Raw genomic sequence first — 26,248 nt, 5'->3', positions numbered from 1 at the left:
ACAACCAATATCCAGGTGGCGCAAATCCCCGATCCGCTGGATAAAGATGGTGATAAATAAATGCCAAGATGATTGACGTCTATTGGGATATCCTGCAGCATACACTGCAGAAGAACGAACTGCATTCTTCCTACAAGCTCCTTACGCCATGAGCACATCGGCTTTTTCAGCATTGCTAAATCTCCTTGTCCATTGACGGCATGTTACTTCAACTATCACACACTGACTAACTGTGCACTAACGGAACACAGAAGCGCACTGTAAGCGAACATAAGAACAACGTATCTAGAAACTACGCAGGTTAAATGGCACAAACTAGTTTCTCTGTGGAAACTTTTCGAAACACGATATCTCGTAGACGACTCGCACTAACATCCAGCTACAAACACCACTGACACTTTAAACCACCTTTTTTTTAGTTTGTTAATCTCAGCAAGCATTGTTCCATTTAAAAATGAATGTTTGCACAAAAATACACTTTCTAAGTAATATTACAATATGTTTATTACCTAACAATACTAGCCCTTAATTACCAATCCACTGTGTGAAATCCGCACATCAGTGGCGCTTTCCATTTCCGCAATATCGGCGGTGCAAGTTTTAGGTGATTCACCATGCATAAGAATCAAGAGGGAATAAAAAGTGTAGGAGACGAAGAGAAAAGCTTTAGGATTAAAAAAGGCATAAGTCAGGGATATAGTGCAACATGAATATTGAAGAACCCATGACAGAGATAAAGGTTGAAAGGAGGGATTACAGTTCAGGGTGAAAAAATGTCAATCGCCGATGGCACTGTTACTGCCAGTGAAAGTAAGGAGGACATACAGGACGTGTTGAAAGGAGTTAATAGTGAAATGAGCACACATATCTACTGAAAATGATGAGAAGTAGCAGAAATGAGACTAGTGTCAAAATTGGTGTACGCGAGGAAGGTAAAGCGAAGCAATTGCTAGATTGGGGCTAAAATAATAAACGACAGACGGAGTAAAGAGGATGAAAAAAGCAGACTAGCACGGGCAGGGAGGACGTTCCTTGTCACACAGAATCTTTTATTATCAAACACCAGTCTTAATTAAAGAGTGTATATTCACTGCATGGTATTGTATGGAAACGAATCATGGACTTGGGAAAAAGTGGAAAAGGAGAGAAGCAAAGCTTTTGAGATGGGATGCTACATATCGATATTAACAGTTAGATGAATTGGTATGACATGGGAAGATTCTCCACAGAATCGGCGTGCAGAGGAACAAGTTGAAAACGCTGAACGAGAAGATGGGACAGAGTGATCGGGATGGCAGGACACATGCTAAGACATAAAGAGTAATTTCCAGGGTACTGGAGAGAGCTGTGTATGGTGAAATCTGTAGTTGACACAGAATGGAGTATTTGCACAAGTAAACGAAAGGGTTGGCACAGGAGAGAAATTCATGGTTGGCCTAATAAAACCTGGCAGAGGAGTGGTGAGACAAAAAAGGTGTTCGTACTATCAGTTTACTGACCGTTTCTGTGAAGAACAGTTAATGTTAGTATAATGAAGTGATTTCTCTGATAGTGGAACAACTTGCTTTTCCTACTATAAGGTAACAATATTTTCTCTCCATCTAATTCAGTAAAAATTTATTCATTGATTAAGCCCTTTCGTCCACCAGAAATAATAGTGTTTAGTACATGTACAGAAACGTGAAGAATAATCAAGTGAAAGTAATACTAACTCTAGTTATACACCAGGCACGGGCTTATGAGGTGAGAACACCCGTAGACAAATGCATGCTAGTTCATTCCTAGAGGCTTTTTCCGACGTCAACGTGAAATCGATATCTAATGAAACAGTGGTACCAATATTTATTAGCTTTGGTATGTGAAAACAGTGCATTTTGTAAAAAATTAAGCTTTTTTAATGTTGAAGACTTACGCATGTATGGTTTATTTCTATCAGGATGCATTCATTGCTTTGAGCAGACTAAAATAATAAACTCCCACAAACAAAAGATGGATAATTTTTTTATCTTGAGATAAATCTTCACCAGGCGTCAGACCCGTCAATCCATATAATCGATTTAACAAACAGAATGTGCAGCTATTCTGCAAACGGAAGGCAATGCTCTAATGTAATGTCACTTGAAGTGGAATTTAGCTTAATATATCTTCCACAGTATGTATTGAATGTCCCGAAATGAATACATTTATGAAAATTATGAAAGCAAGACTGTAATAGCATACGGTTACACCATTAACACAAAACAATGTATTTGATAGATTTAACATTTAATATCAATATTATTAATCACCTACCGTCTTCCTCATTACAACGTAAAAATATGTAGATATTGCGCAAAATGTATTTTGGTAAGCACGAATAATCGCGTTATGCCTTAGGGTTTCGTGAGTGGCAAACATGTATTAACTGCTGACGTCACTTATGATTTCCAGTAAATCAGATTATTGGAAGGACGTGCTATGGATTTGTGCTAAAATTTTAAAGCTGATATTATTACGTTCTATTGACGTTGAAGAGAATTAAAATATTCAGCACGCTGATTGAGTTATCTAGTACGGCCTCGTTATTTTTATTCGTATTAATTTTTTTGGGCCACAGAAGACAGCATAAATGTATTAGCGCTCCACGTTTGCCTAGCGCTTACACCACTTTTTTTCGCACTTCAGTACCAAAATTTTTGTAGTTATTTTAAGATTTGTTCACTTTATTTTAATCAAATGACCGAAGAATAGGCTTTATATGCCACATACGGCAGGTAATATCTTGGTTTCGGTATACCTTCATTGCACTTCACTTTGAATATACTGGTCTAAGCAAGAGGAAGTTAGTATCCGCTGATTGAGTTTCTTGCGGTTTTTTCCATAAAAAACTGAACAAGTGACAAGATGCGTTTTTGTCTACATTTTCCTATTTATTTTCATATAATCAAATATATTTCGCCTGCTTGAATTTTATTAGTTGCCTTTCTTTTAATTTCCACCTAAACAAGTTAATATCCACTCATTTATCACATTACAAAATCGTTCATACGTCGTAGGTTATTTTTACAGTCTAATACACAGGCTTTATGTTCGAACTAATGACGTTGGTTTTGTGGAACATACTTACTATTGACAATATTTTTCACCTACGAGAACTGTCCCTTTTACGATAATAACCTGTCTGATGCATTTTAACTGCCCTCGCACTTTGCTCTGTGCCGATTCTTTAATCCTCAGACGGTTCTTACATTCAATATAACGAGTTATTCACTTTACATGTTCGAGTTTTAGACGTTCTAAGCAGATGTTTCTGCGATATAAAATAACTATCCTCCTTCATGATAATTTTATTGCTTTGAAGAAGTATTTGCATAGATCTTCCGTTACATTTGTTCTCTGTACCAGTATCTTTCGTTTACCTCCAGAAATCTTCCAGTTCATGCCCATTCTTCACAGTCGTTCCTTTGAAAAACAAAAGCAGCACATCAATGGGCACATACTGTTTGCCAGAAGTCGAACTGGACAGCAAATATCAGCGCGAAAGCGACAATACTTCACAATTTCGTTGGAGTCCAAACAGCAAGTGCGTATGACAAAACTGTGTATAAAACGGAGGCAACAATCCGAAGGCACACCACAGAATTGACTGATATTTGTACCTAATATAACCAACACATGAAACGCAGATGAACAGACTGTGTAAGTCACCACACAATAAAACCTAAGTTTTGAACATGAAATTAATTCTTTGTGTAAGTCTTCTGTAGCTGTTCCTAACTTTCGTGAAATGAAATGATGAATACGTGATACAAATCATGCTTCTAATCCTAAACGCAGATTACCTCTTATTACTTTCTACTTGATCAATTCGAGTAATGACCCTATGTTCAGTCGAGGACTTTCCAGCCTATTACCAGGGCAAGCTGTTGATGGGGATATGAAGTCGTGATGGGATTGTTGGGGTAGGAAAATTTCAATTCTAGCATTACTCTTGTAATCAAGGGAAACCTTCTGATTACTTTGGCCAGAACGAGGGGCAAGAAATTATTGTTAATTTAATTCGTGGAAACATGTTCCATATAAACAACTGAGCGCAAAGTATATGTTTATAGATGTACTTGCTTCAATGGGCACTTTGCAAAATTACTGATTTTAGTCCACATGTAGTGTGTTTTTTGTTTTTTACATCTTTCATTCCCAATTCGTGAGAGCAGGACGGGCTGTCGAAAAATTTAGTTTTTTACACATAAATATCTCAGATTCGTTGAGAGGCTTCTTTAGTACACATCTTATTCTTTATGCATGGAGCAGAGCGGGCTGTTTAAGATCCATTCTGAAAAGAGTCCTGCCTGCTACGCCCCCTCTGAATCAATCGGTAACGGTGTAGCCCCTCTCCACGACGTGATGGACGTTTCGCGTGTCTCTACTACCCCCTGCCGGAGGCATTACAACTGGACGACGATCGTCAACAGGCACAAACCGTCTGTCCCACCCATGGTTGTTGATTATGGAGCTGTACTTACCTCCACCTTTCTTCCATGTGGCGACATATCGGATGCTCGCCATCTGACACGGAACAGCATGTTAGGAAGCTACGGTCGCCGATGAAACGGAAGAGACAACGCCGTAACCCTTCTGATGACGGCGTCCATCGGAAGTCTGCACAGGATGACGACCCTGCTAATGATGGTGCGATGTCCACTGACGCCCTGACACCTGAGGACGTGACGACCTTTCCTGCCTCCATCTCCGGACACCGACCTTCCCCCTCCTGGGTCTGATACTATTGCCTCCCCTTCTGTGTCTGACTGTCTGACGCTACCTGTGGGCGCACAACTGATAATGTTCCACTGAACCGGCCCGGTAACGCGTCTGTCTCCTGGGCGGACGATGTCGGTGCCGAGGATGGGCATTGTGTAGATGTACTGAACGGTGAACCCCCCCCCCCCCCCCTCCCTGGTGGAGTCGGCTCCTTGTCCGTCACAGTGGTGTGCATTCCGCGGGGGCCTAACAGGGAGTTCGTTGTGCTTCCCCCGTGTTTGAATCGCCTGTCCTCCTGTCGATGGCAGCTTTCCAGACATATCTCATAGCCACGGTCAATGTCAACACCTTTCGCGTACGCCACAAACTGGCTTTACTCCACGACATGCTGTATGCTGTGGACGTTGACGTAGCTCTCCTTCAGGAGGTGCGTGTTGAAACTTTCTGTGCTTCCCATGGTTTTACAGCGCATGTCTCTCATTGTTCCCCTACTGGTAAGGGGATGGCGATTCTCTCACGTGACGCTATCCTCGCTGGTGCAGTTGCCTGTCTCCTTGAAGCCAGAGGTATGGCTCACACGTTTAGTGACGTCAGGATCGTCAGCGTTTATGCCATATCTTGGTCGGGTCGCCGCCGTGAACGTTCCACGTTCTTATCAGAGACAGTCACGCCTATCTTCTTGGGTCGGCAGGATTCACTGATCAAAAAAAAAAAAAAAAGGTTCAAATGGCTCTGAGCACTATGGGACTTGACCTCTGAGGTAATCAGTCCCCTAGAACTTAGAACTGCTTAAACCTAACTAATCTAAGGACATCACACACAACTATTCCCAAGGCAAGATTCGAACCTGCAACCGTAGCGGGCGCGCGGTTCCAGATTGAAGTGCCTAGAACTGCTCGGCCACAGCGGCCGGCGATGCATTGATCATGGGAGGCGATTTCAACTGCACCCAGGGACCCAAAGACCAATTACAGCGTCGCTCTTCGTATGAGGAGCTAGCTACAATTCTCCAGCACATCAGGCTACTCTTTGAAGCATGATCATCCAGTGTTTACGCATTTCACAAACCATTCCTTCAGCCGACTCGTCCGTGTTTACATCTCCCGCAGTACTGTCAGTGGGGCACATGCTGCTGAAGTCACGCCCATTGCTTTCTCTGATCATGACGTATATATCTGCACCATCAGTCTCTGCCGCCAAACGGTGTGGCGCGGCCGTGGACCATGAAGACTGAACACGATCCACCGTAATTCACCCGACTGCCAGCAACCCATCGAGACCACGTGGGCAGCTTGTCGTCGTCGCAGTGATACTTATCAGTCTGCCCTCTCTCGGTGGGTGCTCTGTGCAAACCCTCCCTCCGACAAGCCTTCATTGGTTACGGAAAGGGGGTTGCGGCGTGGCGGCGACGGACTCAGGAATTCTATTCCACCATTCTCCGGGAGTGTTCTACGATGTCGTATTGGCCAGAACCACAGGCGATGGCGAACCGTGCCAAAGCAGCTCACATCCCTTTCTCACCGCCACCTTGAAGGAGCTATGGTCAGGGAGCGCACACGCGATCGGTCAGTGCAAGAGCGTCCATCCGCGTATCATCCCATAGTGGAACGACGCCACCGTCGGGGGAATTTGAGTAATGTTCTTACGACTGATGATGGGTAGCTTTTGATACCCAACAGGATATCGGGTCTACCCTCTGTGCACACTATATCACATTGACCTCTGAACAACGTCACTGATCTGTCAACATTACGCTGTCTCCAGACTCTCCTTTGGCTCGGTTCCTGTGGATGCGCCAATGTATCTGTTGGATAAGTTCACGCTGGAGTTTTTTATTGGACATGTGGAACCCTTCTGGCGCCAGTTTGGACGGAAATGTGACAGAACCTCTTGCACATTTTGTGCCGATTACCGCCCCTTGTCGTTACTCAACAGTGGTAGAAAGATCTTTACCCGGTTGTTGGCTGCCCGGCTTAAACGGACAGCTCGGTACGTGGTTTCCTCCAGTCAAACTACTTTGGGAGGAACCAATAACATCCGCAATGCGCCCTACCGCTATCGGGACATAATCGATCTTGCTCACGCTCGTCGTACATTTAGACCTTATAGCAGCTTTTCATCGAGGCGTTCGATCCAGCCGGTCACGGCTAACTGTAAGGGCGCTCCGCAATATGGGCTACCCTGATACTACCGTCGATGTGTCTCCTTCGCGGAGCTACGTCTCTTTTAGTGTACAATGGCTGTCTTACTCCTCCCACCTCGATCCGTCGATCAGTACGTCAAGGATGCCCGCTCTCTGCACTGTTGTATGCGTTCGCCATGGAACCGTTGCTACGCAGCTCCATCAACGGCTCTGTGGGATGTCTCTCGGTGACCATGTATTCAGCTACACTGCTTATACAGACGATGTTTTCATTGTTCTTCGTAGCGGTGCCGAGGTTAGGGAGTCACTGGCATGGGTTACAACCTACGGCGAAGCTTCTGGCAGCTGCCTTAACGTCGGCAAATCGAGCGTCATGGCTATAGGTGAGAGACGTCCTGCGAACAGTGCTCCTGTTTTGCGTGTAAGTGATACTCTCTGACGCTTAGGACTCGATTTCGCAAGTGATTTGCCGCGGAAAATTGCCCTCAACTGCCGTCGTATACATTCCCAACTATGAGTTGGGCTCTTAGATCACCGTTTACGTGCACTCTGCTTTCTGCATCGGAGACAATATGTAAATGTATATTTGGCGTCACGTATCCCCCACTTGGAGCAGATACTTCCCGTTCCACCATACGTGTCCCGCCGCAGGCTAGCGGCACTAGCGGCATTGGATTCGTTTGTTTGCCAAGGCTTGCTGTTCGAGATAATTACGAGACCTCATCCTCCCGCGGCGCAGGGGCGGTTTAGGTCTGTGTCATGTGCCTGACAGAGCGGTAGCCCTTTACACTGGCTCTCAAATGACGTTGCGCACCGTACTCCTACGTGCCTTAATAGCCAACTGCTGGAGACCCTTGCACCACACTCTCTCTCAGCAGCCACCCAGCTTTCGGAAGTCCCGCCGCCCTTCTTTTACTTCCGCCACTTCTTCCTTAATCCGAGCTACGTACATACTCTGCTACCGCCAGCGCAATTGACATCCACGAAGGCGATCTGTGGTTTCCTTTAGCAGCACAGGTCACCGAATATAGTTGAAGGGAAGCTTCCCCGCGTCGAATGGCCTGCCGTTTGGAGATCGGTGTGCGCTACTTATCTTGACGCTGACGTCCAGTCTCCACGGTATCTTACTGTCAAAGGGAAGCAAGTATGCCGGTCACGCCTTCACAGCATTCACCTCGCAGACACCCCGTTGTGTGTCGACTGCGATGTCATGGACACAGACGAGCACCACCTGGTGTGCAGATCGGTGGGAGGTGTCTGGTTATGGTGCGACAGATGTCGTCCCTAATCACCTGTACGACTCCTCATCATATGCCTACTGAACTGCTCCTCTTTCTGGACGCGGGATACTTCCCGCAAGCCAAGACGAACTCTGTGAAGTGGATTTGGGGACACACAGTACACTACTTATTTGCTGATGGCGAGAAAAGTATCCTTCACTTATGGCAGTTCCTTAGTGAACGTCATTGTGCACGTGCCCGCAATCCAAAATACAGACAAATCTTTTTTTCCAATTTTCGTTGCAGTGTCTTCCTTAACCTATCTGGGGTGTTCCTGTCACGAAGAGTTGAACCCCGCTGATGATCGAATGTTTTTCTCGGAAAAACTATACGTTGATAGTCTCAATTAGTCTGACGTCTTTCTGCAACCTCATCCTCTCCATGGCAGGGGTTTCCTGATATTCTCAATGTGTACGATAGTGTACTACGGTGTACCGTAGGTCTCTAGAAGAGCGTAGCGCTCCAAAGCATTGGAAAAGGGCACAGGTCATCCCCGTTTTCAAGAAGGGACGTCGAACAGATGTGGAGAACTATAGACCTATATCTCTAACATCGATCAGTTGTAGAATTTGGGAACACGTATTACGTTCGAGTATAATGACTTTTCTGGAGGCTAGAAATCTACTCTGTAGTAATCAGCATGGGTTTCGAAAAAGACAGTCGTGTGAAACCCAGCTCGCGCCATTCGTCCACGAGACTCAGAGAGCCATAGACACGGGTTCACAGGTAGATGTCGTGTTTCTTGACTTCCGCAAGGCGTTCGATACAGTTCCCCACAGTCGTTTAATGAACAAAGTAAGAGCTTATGGACTATCAGACCAATTGTGTGATTGGATTGAAGAGTTCCTAGGTAACAGAACGCAGCATGTCATTCTCAATGGAGAGAAGTCTTCCGAAGTAAGAGTGATTTCAGGTGTGCCACAGGGGAGTGTCGTAGGACCATTGCTATTCACAATGTACATAAATGACCTTGTGGATGACATCGGAAGTTCACTGAGGCTTTTTGCAGATGATGCTGTGATGTATCGAGAGGTTGTAACAATGGAAATTTGTACTGAAATGGAGGAGGATCTGCTGCGAATTGACGCATGATGCAGGGAATGGCAATTGAATCTCAATGTAGACAAGTGTAATGTGCTGCGAATATATAGAAAGATAGTTCCCTTATCATTTAGCCACAAAATAGCAGGTCAGCAACTGGAAGCAGTTAATTCCATAAATTATCTGGGATTACGCATTAGGAGTGATTTAAAATGGAATGATCATATAAAGTTGATCGTCGGTAAAGCAGATGCCAGACTGAGATTCATTGGTAGAATCCTAAGGAAATGCAGTCCGAAAACAAAGGAAGTAGGTTACAGTACGCTTGTTCGCCCACTGCTTGAATACTGCTCAGCAGTGTGGGATACGTACCAGATAGGGTTGATAGAAGAGATAGAGAAAATCCAGCGGAGAGCAGCGCGCTTCGTTACAGGATCATTTAGTAATCGCTAAAGCGTTACGGAGGTGATAGATAAACTCCAGTGGAAGTCTCTGAAGGAGAGACGCTCAGTAGCTCGGTACGGGCTTTTGTTAAAGTTTCGAGAACATACCTTCACCGAAAAGTCAAGCAGTATATTGCTCCCTCCTACGTATATCTCGCGAGGAGACCATGAGGATAAAATCAGAGAGATAAGAGCCCACACAGAAGCATACCGACAATCCTTCCTTCCACGAACAATACTAGACTGGAATAGAAGGGAGAACCGATAGAGGTACTCAGGGTACCCTCCGCCACACACCGTCAGGTGGCTTGCGGAGTATGGATGTAAATGTAGATGTAGACTAGAAACGCTCGGTCACCGTGGCCGGCGGTGTTTCGAACAATCCCTTAATAAACGATGCCTATAGTATAGAACCAACATCCTCTTTCATTAACAGTTTCTGGGCCGGCCGGATTGGCCGACCGGTTCTAGGCGCTACAGTCTGGATCGGCGCGACCGCTACGGCCGCATGTTCGAATCCTGCCTCGGGAATGGATGTGTGTGATGTCTTTAGGTTAGTTAGGTTTAAGTAGTTCTAAGTTCCGGGGGACTGATGACCTCAGAAGTTAAGTCCCATAGTGTTCAGACCCATTTGAACCATTTGAATAGTTTTTGATGGGCGATGATGCGTGAATTACTACACTCATGCTCATAAATTAATGATAATTGCAGAATGTGGTGCCACACAACGTGGCAAAACTCAAAACTGGTGCTAATAGCATAGTAGGGAACACACACAACACAGATCTGTAAGTCCACGGTATTGGTGATAAGTTGAGAAAACCGTCCCGAAACACAGGTGCCACAAAACGCCACTGTTCCCCGCGCATGTACCCCGACATCAGTATGGGATATGATCACCATGCACACGTGCACAGGCCGCACAACGGGTTGGCATACTCTGGATCAGGTGGTCGAGCAGCTCCTGGGGTGTGGACATACTGGTGCAAAATGACACCCCGATACACCTAACCTGTTACAGTTCCTCTGTCAAAGACATGCCTGGGTGTACGTGCACCAAACATAATCCCACACCACACCATCAAACCGCGACCTCCATACAGGTCCCTTTCAAAGACATTACTGGTATCTGGTTCCTAGTTCACGCCAGATGAAAACCTTGCTAGAATCACTGTTCAGACCTTACCTGGACTCGTCCGTGAACATAACCTGGGACCATTGTTACAATGACCATGTACTCTGTTCTTGACACCAGGCTTTACGGACTCTCCTCTGACCAGGGGTCAGTGGAATGCACCTTTCAGGTCTCCGGGCGAATAAACCATGTCTGTTGAGTCGTCTGTAGACTGTGTGTCTGGAGACAACTGTTCCAGTGGCTGCGGTGACGTCCCGAGCAGGGCTACCTACATTACTCCGTGGCCGTCTGCGGTCACTAATGGTGAGATATCGGTCTTCTTGTGGTGTTGTACACTGTAAACGCCCGGAACTCTAGCGCCTGGACACGTTTCCTATCCGCTGGATTCGTTGCCATAATCTTGAGATCACACTTTGTGATACACGAGGACCCGTGCTGCAACCTGCTGTATTTGACCAGCCTCCAGTTGCCATAGTATTCTACCCCTCATAACGTCATCAATATGTGTTCTTTGAGACGTTTCCAACACACAGTCACCATACGTACGTCTGAAAATGTCTGCACACTTACTCGCTGCACCGTACTCTGAAATGCACCAACACACCTCTGCGTATGTGGACTGCTGCCAGCGCCACCGTGCGACGACCGCAGGTCAAATGCACCGCATGGCCGTACTCCGAGGTGATTTAAACCTGCAAACAGCCCACTAGAGCTTTGTTTCACTATGTAACAGCATTTTCCTTAATTTATGAGCATGAGTGTAAATCAGGCCCTATTTCACCCCTTGGATGTTGAACTTCCAAAAACACTGAAACACGTTATTGTTACTTCCAGGAGAGAAGGCAAATACAAAATTTCATTGATTTAGCTTCAAAAATGAAAGATTTCCATAAAATAATGAAAGATTTCCTTACAAATTCACCCCCTATTTCAGTCCCTTATGGGTTGAATTTTCTAAAATGCTGAGACTTGTATTTTTTTATTTGTAAGAGAGAAGCCAAATACTATTTTGAGAGATGTAGCTTTAAAACGCTCTAGTTGTTCTATAATAATCATTTTCTTTAAAAATAATTTGAAGAACTATTTCACCCCCAAGGGATTAACTTTCCAAAAGTGCTAAAACAAGTGTTACCTTACTTCTTACCGAGAAACCAAATACCAATTTTTGTCGTTCTAGGTTCAAAATTACATTAATAGCGACATGGTACCAAAAATATTTTATCCCCTATTTCACTCTCTTAGCGGTGGAATTTCGAGAAATCCATTCCTAAACGATCCCTGCAGTATAAGCTCAACACCCTCTCCTAACAACTTCGTATCCATAGTAGATTGGGCTGGGCGATGATGAGTCACTCAGTCAGGACTTTGTATTTTGTAGAGATTGTTTGTCTCAACGTCGTCTATGTCGCTTCGGGAGTTTTTAAACGTAAGTAAGAATTACCTTGCACATTAGCATATTATATGTATATGAAAGATATAGCCTGTGTCAGTCGCAGTATTTATTAGAATATTGTGTAAACCTTTATAGTAAATTGGTCAAGTACATTTCCAGGTGTTTGGTAACAACGTTAACCAACGACCTGCATATATACAGCAGTAGTATCTAATGAACTATTTTTCTTCGAGACGTTGTACAATGTTGTCTACAGACTACGCCATCGCTCTAACGAGTGTTGTCGGGCAAAAATTTAGTTTGGCGGAGTGTATACTATAGTCTAGCGATATCGTTTTGCATATACCTTATTCCATTTGAAGTTGATGGATAGAATATATCAACTATGAACATGCCTCAGCATAAACCCAGAGTCCTCTAATTTTGTTTCGGAATAATTACAGGTGGGAGATGTTTTTGCGACACATCTTGAAAAGAACTATGTACGAATTTTAAAATAAACCCAATGGTCAACCACGCAATATGCGAGTGAAAAGGAATTATTTTGCGGGTGGTTTAATATTCGTAATGTCATCAGGTTCCATAATGGGATTCGCCACACATATCTTAAACGCCCAGGTGTAAGTCCAGAAATTTTTGATCTGCAGAACGAGAAACCTCCGTGAATTTGGGGTACTATAGTTTGTTCATATCAGCAGTGGGTGGATAAAAGATCATACGGGTGAACTGAAATTCACAGTGATCTTTATGATTAACCCTTTATCTGTTTGATCGTGTGTTGTGGCATACACATTCAACATAGTACATCATAGATTAAAATTAATTTGTTGCAGGACAGCACTAATTCAGAGAGATGAGAATTTGGTAATTTCATTCTGATATCAATAATTTTTGTTTATTTTGATAGGACGAAGATGTATTTTAAATTATCAGAAGGTGGTCATTTTAAAGTCATATGTGTCTGAACGATTTCACATCCGTCGGCAGCTTCGTGGCACATATGGACAACACAGGGTGTTTCAGAAATAATTTACGTATTATATAGTCTGAAATGTCAGTAGTTGCTCCATGGCTCGGTTGTAGCAACAACGAGTACGTTGTTTACTAAATATTCATTGGCACTAGATGTCGGTTGTCTTCTGTTTGCTTGGATACCGTCATATGTTGCAAAATGGCTACATTACAGCAGAAATCATGTTGTATCTCGAGTTTTCGAAGTGTAATTCCGTCATCACAGGCAAAGACGTTTCAGGCTGCGGTACGGAAATGATCTTCTGAATGAAGAGAACGTTCGCAGATTGTATCGACTGTTTGTAGACTCAGGTGGCGTATGGAAAGGAAAGAGTCATAGCCGTCTTCGTGTTTCCGATGAAAATTTCACATGAATTCATTCCGCTTTCCAGCGTAGTCGTCCAAAATAAACTCATCGTGCCAATAGGGAGTTACAACTGCCTACAACAAAAAATTTGTGTGTTTTGAGACGTCTGTTGGCTATGAAGTGGTACAAGTTACAGCTGTTACAGGCTCTACTTCATGACGACAAACGCAAACGTGTGGCATTTTCTGAAGAACTTCTGAACGCTATTGACAATGCAAACACTTTCACGCAACGCATCGTTTTCTGTGGTGAAGGGACTTTCCAGCTTAGTGGAAAGTATATAAACACAATTCTGAGTTTATGGCCTACGGAACTCACAGGCACACACTGAACATTACGGGATTCATCCATCCGTTTACGGCCCAGCCTTCTTTGATGGAAACGCCATTAGTAGTGGTCACCAGTACCTTTCTGTGTTACAAAACTAATTACAATTTTGGTAAACATTTTTGGAATACAGTGATCAATAGATTATTATATTTTGACTGAAGTTCAGTCTTGATCACACCATTTATGTTTCTATCACATAGGTAACCGGTTTTGGTTATTTTTACATAACCATCATCAGACTGACTTCGTAGCAGCTGAGGAGAGCTCCGCCTACCATCCTAAGGGAGCCATGGGTCTGATGATGGTTATGTAAAAATAACCGAAACCGGTTACCTATGTGATTGAAACATAAATGGTGTGATCAAGACTGAACTTTAATCAAAATACAAAACTAATTGTTGCCGAGGCTCACGAAGACGACATAATTTTTCAACATGACAGGGAACCGCGTCACTGGAGTCGCCAGGTGTGTGAATACCTGAATTAAACTCTACCGAGTCGCTGAATTGGCCGTCAAACATCCGGCGACGTAGGACTTCTCAACTAGCCCCCACACTCACTGGAACTGCCGCCCTGACTTCATCCTGTGGAATTTCATTAAGGACATCGCTTGCGCATCAATACTACCACAGAACATAGAAGAGTTTGGGAATTAGATCCGTACTGCCGTGACATCAGCGACGAAGGACAAGCTTTCCCGAGTATGGGAGGAATTCGAATATCGATATGGTATTGTTCGTGTTGCTGAGTGTTAAACATATGTAGTCTAAACCTGAGAGATTCGTAATACATGTCCCAAATGTCATAGGCGCATGCCAACACACTAATAAATACATGCATTGGATGTACTTGTATTTCTTATGCGTATTTCCGTTTAACAGCTTTGTCATCAGTCAGCAAATTCCAGATGCTGAGGCAGATATCGAATTCCAGATGCTGATGCAGATATCATGTGAAACGTCCCCTTAGAACAATTATACAGGACTGAGCTTAAACTGACACACAATATTTTTAGCGCAACGCAATCTGACTTTCAGAAATCCCTACAAAAGAATGGCCCTGACTAACATTAACCTATGCGTTTCACAAATCCCTTACCTCACAAAAATCTTGATTACTCGAACTACTTGCAATACAGCGAGCGCCACTACTGCCAGCTAAATAAAAGATTCAAACTACGGAAGGCACTAACTACTGATAGGCATAGTTAGCAAATGAAAGATTTTGATAGAGAACAAACAATGTATTTACCTTAATAGTGTTGAAAAATCATAATATATATAGCAGTTCATAACATCCAGTATTACAAATTTCAAAACTCCGCCATCTCTCTCCCCACATCCACCACTGCTGGCGGCTCACCTCCAACTGCGCAACGCTACGCGCCGTTCACGTCCAGCTGCCCAACACTACAATGGCAGACATCAATGCAAACTAGCCACAGACTGCACACTGCACAGCCAGTGATTTTCACACGGAGCGCTACGTAACGTTGCCAATAAGAAAACATAATACTTACACATGGAGTTTCTTAAGAGTCTAGAAAACACGTTTTGGGCTTTCAGGTGTAGTAAAAAATATATTTTTATAGGTCATCAGTATTCTGAATGGATTCATAAACCTCGATTTTCTCGTTTTATCCAAATTATTCATCTCAGGTTACATATAACAAATTTAATTTGTCTTCTGCACTTTTTGCATGTATTCCAACATGTTTCTCATGTACAGTATTGCATTTTTGGGCTATCTCGAGCACCATGAAAGTCCCATACAAGTCACTATGCGGGTCTAAGTCTTACATTCAGTCCCTTGTTGACCAGTCTGGTGTGACAGCTGAAGATAGCAAGACGAAAGCCGAAGTTTTAAATTTCACGTTCGAGAAATCGTTGAAAGATGAACTTCGTACAAACATACCGCCATTTGTTCGTCAGTCAGACTCCCTTATGGACGACACAGTAATTAGCTCCCTGACATTGAGAAACAACTGAAAGATTTGAAAGCAAATAAAGTATGAGGCCCGGATGGAATCTCCATTCGGTTTTGGAAAGAGTACGCTACGCCATTGGCTCCTTACGTAGCTACACACACCAAGATTTCTTAAGTAATAGAAATTATGTTGTCCCCGATCGCTACTGTTCATCAGAGACAAGGGTATCGTCAAGAGTGTCCCAGGGAAGTGTGATAGGACCGCTGTTGTTCTCAATATACGTAAATGATTTGGCAGACAGGGTGGATAACAATCTGTGGTTGTTTGCTGACGATGCCGTGGTACACGGTAAGGTATCGAAGTTGAATGAATGGGGGAAGATAGAAGACAACTTACACAAAATCTCTGGTTTGTGTGATGAAAGGCAACTAGCTCTAATTGTGGATTAATGTAAGTTAATGCGGATGAGTAGGAAGAATAAACTTTGTAATGTTCGAATACAGTATTAGCAGTGCCTTATTAGACACCGTCAAGTCGTTTAAACACCTGGTCGTAAAGTTGCAGAGCGATATGAAATGGAACACGCATGTGACAACTGCGGTAGCGAAGACGAATGTCGACTTCGGTTAATTGGAAAATTTTTAGGAAAGAGTGTTTCACCTGTAAAGGATACTACGTGCTGGAGAGAGTTGTTCTCAAGTGCTGCTCGAATGTTTTTGACGCGTACCAGGTCGAACTGAAAGAAGACATAGAAGCAATTCAGAGACGGGCTGCTAGATTTATTACCGGTAGCTACGAGCAACACGTATATGTTACGGAGATGCTTCGGGAACTCAAATGGGAATGCGTGGAGGGAAGGCGACGTTCTTTTCGCGAAACACTATTGAGCAAATTAAGAGTACCGGCATTTGAAGCTGACTGCCGAACGATCCTACTGCTGCGAACATAAATTGCGAGTAAGGACGACGAAGCTAAGAGACAGGAAATTCAGGCTCACACGGTGGCATATAGCAGTCGTTTTTCCCTCGCGAGTGGAACAGGAAAAGAAACGACTATTGGTGCAATAGGGTACCCTCCACCTCGCCCTTGTATGGACCCTATATATACTCCTTCCACCTTTCTGCTTTCCCATCTTTGCTTAGGACTGGTTTCCCATCTGAGCTCTTGATATTCATACAGGTGGTTCTCTTTTCTCGAAAGGTCTGTTTAATTTTCATGTAGGCGGTATCCATCTTACTCCAAGTGATACATGATCCTACATCCTTGCATTTGTTCTCTAGCCATCCCTGCTTAAGCATTTTGCACTTCCTGTCGATCTCATTTTTGAGACGTTTGTGTTCCTTTTCGTCTGCTTCATTTATTGCATTTTTATATTTTCTCCTTTCATCAATTAAATTCAATATGTCTTCTGTTACCCAAGGATCTCTACAAGCCCTCGTCTTTTAACCTACTTGATTCTCTGCTGCCTTCACTATTTCATCTTTCAAAGTTACTCATTATTCTCCTACTATATTTCTTTCCCCTGTTCTTGTCAATCGTTCCCTTATGCTCACTCTGAAACACTCTACATCCTCTGGTTCTTTCAGTTTATCCAGGTCCTATCTTCTTAAATTCCAACTTTTCTGGAGTTTTTTTTTCAGTTTTAATCTACAGTTCATAACCAATAAATTGTGATCGGAGTCCACATATGCTCCTGCATATGTCTTACAACGTAAAACCTGGTTCCTAAATCTCTGTCTTAACATTATATAATCTATCTGAATCCTTGAATCCTTTCAGTGTCCCCAGGTCTCTTCCACGTACACAACCTTCTCTGATTATTCTCAAACTATGTTTTAGCTATGATTAGACTATGCTCTGTGTAAAATTCTACCAGGCGGCTTCCCCCTTCATTCCTTACCCCCAGTCCCCATTCATCTACTACTCTCCCTCCTCTTCCTTTTCCTACTGCCGATTTCCAGTCTCCCATGACTATTAAATCTTCGTCTCCCTTAACTATCTGAATAATTTCTTTTGTCTCATCATACATTTATTCAATGTCTTCATCGTCCGAAGAGCTAGATGGCATATAAACTTACACTACTGTGGTAGGCATGGGCTTCGTGTCTATCTTGGCTACAATAATGCGTTCACTAGGCTGTTCAAAGCTGCTTATCCGCGCTCCTATTTTTTTCTTCGTTATTAAACCAACTTCTGCATTACCCCCATTTTATTTTGTATTTATAACCCCGTGTCCACCTGACCATATGTCTTGTTCCTCCTGCCACCGAACTTCACTAATTCCCACTATATCTAAGTTTAACCTAACCATTTCCCTTTTTAAATGTTCTAACCTATCTGTCACATTAAGAGACCTGACATTGCACGCTCCGGACCGTAGAACGCCAGTTTTGTTTCTCCTGATAATGACGCCTTCCTGAGTAGCCCCATCCCGGAGACCCGAATGGGGGACTATATTACCTCCTGAACATTTTGCCCAAAAGGACGCCATCATCATTTAACCGTACAGTAAAGCTGCGTGTCTTGAGAAAAATTACGGCTATAGTTTCCCCTTGCTTTTACCCGTTCGCAGCACCAGTACAGCAAGGCCCTTTTGGTTAATGTTACAAGGCCATATCAGTCAGTCATCCAGACTGTTGCCCCTGCAACTACTGAAGAAGCTGCTGACCCTCTTTAGGAACCACACGTTTGTCTGGTTTCTCAACAGATACCCCTCCGTTGTGGATGCACCTACGGTACAGCTGTCTGTTTCACTGAGGCACGCAAGTCTCTCCAACAACAACAAGGTCCATGGGTGACGGGGTGATCAGTATCTTAAACACTCATAAAGTAACGGGTTTAACACTGAGTCGACGACGGTATCTTTAGAGACGGAGTGCAAGCTCGTGTTGGCGAAGGACCGTAGAGGGCAGCATCCTCTTCACGGAAACTATAGTAACATTTGCGTTAAACGGCTTAAGAAAACCAAAAAATATAGCAGCAAGCTTAATAAACATATAAAAGAATAAAAATCACCACCTGGGGGGAGGGAATCTGGATGACGTATTTGAAGCACCATTACAGAATGTGAATCCAGTATGTAATCCATGAGCACCTAGAACGTCTAAAACCAAGTGAAGGGTTGCTCAAAAGGCCCACATAATCTCAATGCTACGACTTTTAGAGTACTTTAGTTGTCAGAGATGATGTACACTTTCCAAAATGTGGCATAACGGTCATGGTTGTCACACGTATCGTTTGCACAAGAAAGTGTTCTGATGAGGAAAATTCAGTTAGCTCACGACCGAAAAATGAAAATGACGTTTCACTCTTGATATTTCACTCCATCATTGATCTCGAATGTTATGACGCTGAGCACTGTGCGGCTCGCGTTGGTGCCTTTGTTAGGTTGGCATCGTGTAATAAGTATATTGGCGTCTCGTTTTCTTGTTCTGTTTACTGGCGCCACTGCATTTGTTAGCTTTGTCTGTCCGCGAGTGCCAGCAGCAGCGTTTATCGATATCTAGTTCCCATACTATCTGTGGAAGGACGTGAAGTGTTCTCCGGGTTGGGTGTGTGTGACAGTTCGGTTGGGACGGAGCAACAGAGAGGTCTAGCCGCGCGAGGGCACGCCGGGGCCTCTGGCGGCACGCAGGCATTGCCGGATCAACGGGCTGTAGTTGCGAGGGTCACAACCACGTTGTCCACCGCACCCAGGACGTTGAGCTGAGTGAACATTAATCCAGTAGTGAAACCTGCACTATTTTGTGATCACGCCGTTTGTTCGTGCGTTGCTGCTCGCAGGGTCGCCGTGAGACGAACAGCAACAAGTGGAGCGTGTCGAGTGGGCGGAATCTATTAGTAGTCTTCTACTGCCTGTTATTAGTTTTTGAATTTTGTGTTATTATCGGTGAAGTGCAACCAGCGGTATTCTACTGCTCAGTGGCCGCTAACGCCCCAGTTACCTGCACTGGAGGTTAGTGAATTTTTGCGCCAGTGTACTTTTCCTCGTCTTGCCGATACTGTCCGGCATGACGTGTAGTTCGACAGCCTCCTTGATTGCCATGTAGATTTTGGGTTCTTCCGTCTACCTTGGTTGTAGTGGTTCCTTGTGCCTTTCGATGTTTTAAACACCGGATTCTGAAGACGCATTGCTGTCAGTCACTTCGCCCTGGCTTGAATTATTCCATTGTTGTACTGGCTATCACACGTTTGGTGGATCTGGTAAGGGGATTGACCGGCGTTTAAACTGTCCCTAGTTAGTTGCCATCCTGTTAGGTGAGCATAACTCTTGGCTGCCTGTCTCGCCGCATATGCAGCTGTAGGGACTTTTCTCAGGTCGATCCTTGGAGCACTGTCTGTGGATCGCTCCCTTCTTTATTTGGTCTGATTGTGTAAATTGTTTAAAAATTATAGTTTGTTTAAATTATTCCTATTTCTTGTGACGTTCAGCCGACAAATAATGTGAATTCTTTCTTAATAAGGCCTTAAGCCGTCAGTGTAGCTTGTGTTCCAGGCAATTTTTGTAAAATTGAAAATAAATGTAAATGTCGTGTGACTAGAGCCTCCCGTCGGGTAGACCGCTCGCCGGGAACTAGTCTTTCGATTTGACGCCACTTCGGCGATTTGCGCGTCGATGGGGATAAAATGATGATGATTAGGACATCACAACACCCAGTCCCTGAGCGGGAATTCGAGCAGGAATTCGAACCCAGGATCTTAGGATTGACGTTCTATCGCGCTGACCACTTAGATACCGGGAGCGGACAGTTTTTTAAAATGATTGTTTTTAATAAATTATTTCCTTAAATAAAGTGTATGTGTTTATTGTGCTACCAACGTTAACTGAACAGGTCCCGTTCACACCTTTTCCAGCTTACCCTACGTTTCAGACGGTTATGTGTCGTTTGCTGTCGCTTCTGAACAATGTATGAGCATACTTTCTTCACCTAGTAAACTCTCACATGTGTATATCCGGAGATAACGAGACATTGACGTATACCATAACTTTGGTGGAGGAGGAGCATAACTGCTCGTCTGCTGACTAGACACGGAACGATCATGAACATACCTCCTCCACTCAATCACATGCCAGTTGGATCTCACATGTGTTTTGTTACCAGTATTAAAAAGACACCTTACTACAGCCATCACTTAGGCCTGAGAAGGTTTAGCGAGAATGCACCTACCATTCCTGTAGTGTTAGACGTAGGCACAGCACTGAGTGTATACTCCAGTGCTACAGCTTCAAAAATACCTGTTTCAAATTGCCTTCCATTGCTTCTGAAACCAAAAACTAGTTTACGATGAGGGGAAGAAAGTCACTGCATAGCGATAAGCAAGCATACAGATGGTGGTAGTATCATAAAAACAAGGTGTAAAAGGGCAGTGCATTGGAATAATTCTCAGTTGTACGCAGCTGATCCGTGGGAAACTGTTTCCGACGCGATAATGGCAGCACGACGGGAATTAACAGACTCTGAATGCCGAATGGCAATTGGAGCTAGATGCTTGGTACATTCCATTCCGAAAATCGTTAGGTACTTCAATGTTCTGAGAGCCACAGTGTCAAGAATGAGCCGAGACCACTACATTTCAGCCACTACCTCTGACCATGGATAATGCAGTTGCCGGCGGCTTTCATTTAATGACCGTGAGCAGTGGCGTTTGCTTATTCAACCTAACAGACAAGGAACACTGCGTGAAATAACCGCAGGAATCAATTTGAAACATACGACGAACTTATCCGCTTCTATTGTATAGCGACATTTGGCGTTAATGATCTATGACAACAGACGATCGACGTGAATGCCTTTGGAAAGAGCACAACATCGCCTGCAGCGCCTCTTCTGGGCTCATGACCATATCAGTTGGAAACTTTTTTTCTAGTCTTTATCTTCTGACTGGTTTGATGCGGCCCGCCACGAATTCCTCTCCTGTGCCAACCTCCTCAGAGTAAAACTTGCAACCTACGTCCATAATTACTTTTTGGAAGTTTTACAGTCTTCCTCTACAGTTTTTGCCCTCTACAGCTTCCTGTGGTAACACTGAAGTCATTCCCTAATGTCTTAACAGATGTTTTCTCATCCTGTCTTTCTCCTTGTCAGTGTTTTCCACAAATTCCTGCCCACTCCGATTCTGCGCGGATCCTCCTCATTCCTTACCTCATGTTTGATACTAGTGGGCTTCTCTTAGCCAGGAATGCCCTTTTTGCCAGAGCTAGTCTGCTTTTGTCTCCGTCCGTCGTTGGTTATTTTGCTGCTTAGCTAGCAAAATTCCTTAACTGCATCTACTTCATCACCATCAATCATGATGTTAAGTTTCTCGATGCTCTCATTTTTGCAACTTGTCATTACTTTCGTCTTTCTTCGATCTGCCCACAGTCCATATTCTGTACATATTGGATTGTTCATTCCATTCAGCATATCATATAATTCGTCTTCTTTTTCACTCAGGACAGCAATGTCATCAGCGAGTCGTATTATTGACATTCTTTCACCTTTAATTTTAATTCTCGTCTGGCACCTTTCCTTTATTTCCATCATTGCTTCTTTGATGCACAGATTGGACCGTAGACGACTGGAGTACAGTGGTCTAGTCAGATGAGCCCCATTTTAGTTGGTAAGGGCTGTTGGTAGGATTCGAGTGTGGTGCAGACTCCGCGAAGCCATAAACCTAAGTTGTCACAGACCTGTACAAGCCCTTGGTGTCTCTGTAATGGTGTGGGCTGTGTTTACATGGAATGGGCTGAGTCCTTATGTCAAACTGAACCGATCGTTTACTAGAAATGGTTATGTTGGGCTACTTGGAGACATGTCCCCGAACAACAACGGAACTCCAATGGATTGCAGTGTGCCATGCACCGTACCACGGTTGTTTGCTATTGATCTGAAGTACATTCTGGTCAATTCGAGCCAATGATTTGGTCACTGAGATCGACGGAATGTAATTCCATGGAACATTTATGGGAGATAATCCAGAGGTCAGTTCGTGCATCAAATCCTGCACCGGCAACGTTTCCACAGTTACGGATGGATATAGAGGCACCGTGCTCAATATATCTGCAGGTGACTTCTAACGACTTGGTGAATCCACGTCACGTCGACCTACAGCACTAAGCAGGGCAAAAGGAAGACCCAAACGATATTAGGAGGTATCCCGTGACTTCTGCCACCTCAGTGTATAATCACTGTTCTATAAGTGCTTACTGTACTCTGAAAAATTAAAAGAGACTAAAGTCAAAAGAACTAGCTACATTCCTAATAATGAATATGAATACTAAAAAGAAATTCATGACTTGTACAATTTATTTATCTTCTACGTTCCATGCTCATAAAGCTATATTCTCAATACATGCCGCATCGAATTAATGTCATTTCGTAAAAAGCCATTGAGATACCTTGCGACAGGTAGGTAAAACAATAGCCTCAAATGAAAAATAATAAATAGAATGTAAGCAAACAAATTCAAGCATTCGAGGAAAGTAGAGCGATATGTGACACGGGAATTGCCATGTCTAAGGAAGGCGAGGTAGTGAGGGAAACGAAACACGCCTCAGTATGTATATTGCTACCGTGCATTAGTGAAACCTTGAACAAAATTCCAGCAGTTAAAAAAAAAAAAGTTATTATCGGCTTCCGTACTAAGCACACACTGGACAGGTCGGCTCACACAATCAACAAACTAGATCCTCGCCAAGGACTGGGATCCATTAAATTTACTGTGACACATGCCAGAAATTTTACGTAGGTCAGAGGGAAGGTGCTTCAGCCTTAGTTTGGCTCGCAACAATAATTCTGCAGTGGCAACGCATTTGAAAGAGACCACCCACAGTATTTCAGAGGCCACCAAAGCCCTACAAATACTACATACACGTAAAATACAGGTTATGAATGCACTCCGCGAAATGGAAATACAGGTGAAAATTATTTAAAGCGACGAAGTGCCGGCCAGGGTGGCCGAGCGGTTCTAGGCGCTACAGTCTGGAACCGCACGACCGCTACGCTCGCAGGTTCGAATCCTGCCTCGGGCTTGGATGTGTGTGGTGTCCTTAGGTTAGTTAGGTTTAAGTAGTTCTAGGTTCTAGGGGAGTGATGACCTCAGAAGTTTAGTCCCATAGTGCCCAGAGCCATTTGAACCAAAGCGACGAAGTCTGAGAGGTTGTACGGGACATCGAAACAAATACTTTTCTCTAATGTCTTACTTTCCTGAGAGTTTTTTTTTAACTAATAGACGGTCCTTTCTCGGGATAAAACTTAATTAAACTAACAGGATCTGGGAGGTTACACGGGACAATGGAAATCTTTTTCTAATGTGTTCTCTTGTGAGGACAAAAGGTGGCACAAACATGTTTTGTGGCCGTGCGGTTCTAGGCGCTACAGTATGGAACCGAGCGACCGCTACGGTCGCAGGTTCGAATCCTGCCTCGGGTATGGATGTATGTGATGTCATTAGGTTAGTTAGGTTTAAGTAGTTCTAAGTTCTAGGGGAACCATTTTTGAAACATGTTTTAATTCTTTGTTACCAACAGACAACAACGTTAACACAGCTCAATTACTTCAGTTACACTAGAGGTTTAAAAAACGCCTCCATTTTTAAATCGAAGTTTCAGCGGTGGATAATGTTCTGTCTAAAACAAAGACTGCAGTAGTGTCCTTAGTTCCTACTACTGCTGCTACTCTCTGAGCCACCAGACCCTTTTCTGATTCAGCAGGTGTTTTGTAAAAAAGGAAAAGATTGCCCACCTCTCTTGACACAAAAGTGTCTAGAGAGGTCAAATAGGGAATCGAGTGGGCCACGGTATAGGACCATCTCTGCCGATTCACTTTTCTGGAAACTGGCGGTTCAGGAAATGACACACAGGGCGATTGAAATGTGCCAGCGCCCCTTTATGCTGCAACTACATGTGTTGTCTTGTAGCGAATGGCACGTCATGCAGCAACTCTGGTAATGCTGTGGCAAGGAAATAGTAATAATGCCTACCATTTGATGGTCTGGGTAGAACATAAAGCAGAATTAAAGTGTCTCTTCTACAGCTTGTGTAGCCACATTCACGTAGGATGGCAATAGATGAGCGCGAGTAAATGTGGCATGTATGTTAACCTCACTCAAAACTTGCGAATTGTGGATGCTGAACAAGTCCGAACGATGCTTAATCTGTAAAAAGTACAGAGGACGCAAATGCTGGTGCCGCTCCGAAAACTGTGCTCTGACTGGATAATCATTTGATTCTAGGTTGTGCATACGCTGCAAGTGAAATGGATTCATAATTGCTCATGAAGGACGTTACTTACATTCTTCCGATTCGTCCCCACGTAGTGAACAAATGCACGACTGCTGCGAGCGATTGCGCCCTCTGTCGCACTGAAAAATGTTCACATTACAGAAAAAGTTTTGTTTTAGTGTCCCCTGTAGCCTCCCATAGTTTATCGGTTTAAATAGTTTTCACAATTTTCACTCTGTATAAGCGAATGCTGACTGAGAGCAGGACAATATGTTGTATGAACAAACAGAATTACGTAGCATAAGGATTTTGTAGAATTTTATCCGAGTATATGACGAAATGTAACATTATAAATGTTGCAAATAAGTGCCCAGAGAGTCTGTAATTACATGTGTATTAGTATATGACAACCAAAAACTTCATCAAGCTTATGAAAGTTTTAAATTTCAGTGCTTGAAAATAGTTTTTTTAAAGATTAGATATAATTTTTCTGTATGACACGATGTAAGCATGAAATATTTGTGTACTTTAAATGCACAGCCAAAATATGTATAATAGTGAAGCATCGACAGGTATGATGCTCTGGTCAGTGGGGACTGTTAGTCCGTATTTCTTGCAATAGCTGTTTACTGTAAACTGCACAGTATAGAGTTAACCGGAGTAGAGAACGATACCAGTGCGCTAGATCATGGCTTTTTATATTTACGCTGAAAAGCCACTACGATAGTAATTCTCTTCTCAATGTACAACGTGTTTATTTTAACTGAAGACATTGAAATGCCTCGAAAACTACAAATTGAATCAAAAAAAGTTATAATTACAATTTGTTTGGCTCGGAGGTGGACTCTAATGATACCATATTCGACCGCCTCCCCACCCTGTGCGTGGGTGGCGGGGGGAAACTTTGAAATCTTCAATGGGAACCCATTTTTTTTTCAGACCGCAATTCCACTGAAAAATCTACATACGTTTTGTCTGAAGCATTTTGTTCGTTTCGCCATAGATAGCGCTGTAATTGGATGAGGTGCACAATCTTAGTGTACAACATGCTGCTCAATGGCCCTTAAATATCCATTGGCACGTGGGACACCACCTGCATGCAGCGAGAGTAGGGCTGGCCAGTATTTCATATCAATTAATTGATACCCCGTTCGTAACGCTGTATTCCTCCGACGCATCGGACAAGGGACTACTCGAAGCGCCACTGTGGCCGTGGCTGGAGTCGAAGTGTTCAAA

This window comes from Schistocerca cancellata, chromosome 1 (genome assembly GCF_023864275.1).
Source record: "Schistocerca cancellata isolate TAMUIC-IGC-003103 chromosome 1, iqSchCanc2.1, whole genome shotgun sequence".
Taxonomy (NCBI): domain Eukaryota; kingdom Metazoa; phylum Arthropoda; class Insecta; order Orthoptera; family Acrididae; genus Schistocerca; species Schistocerca cancellata.
Note: the sequence above shows the minus strand (reverse complement) of the source record.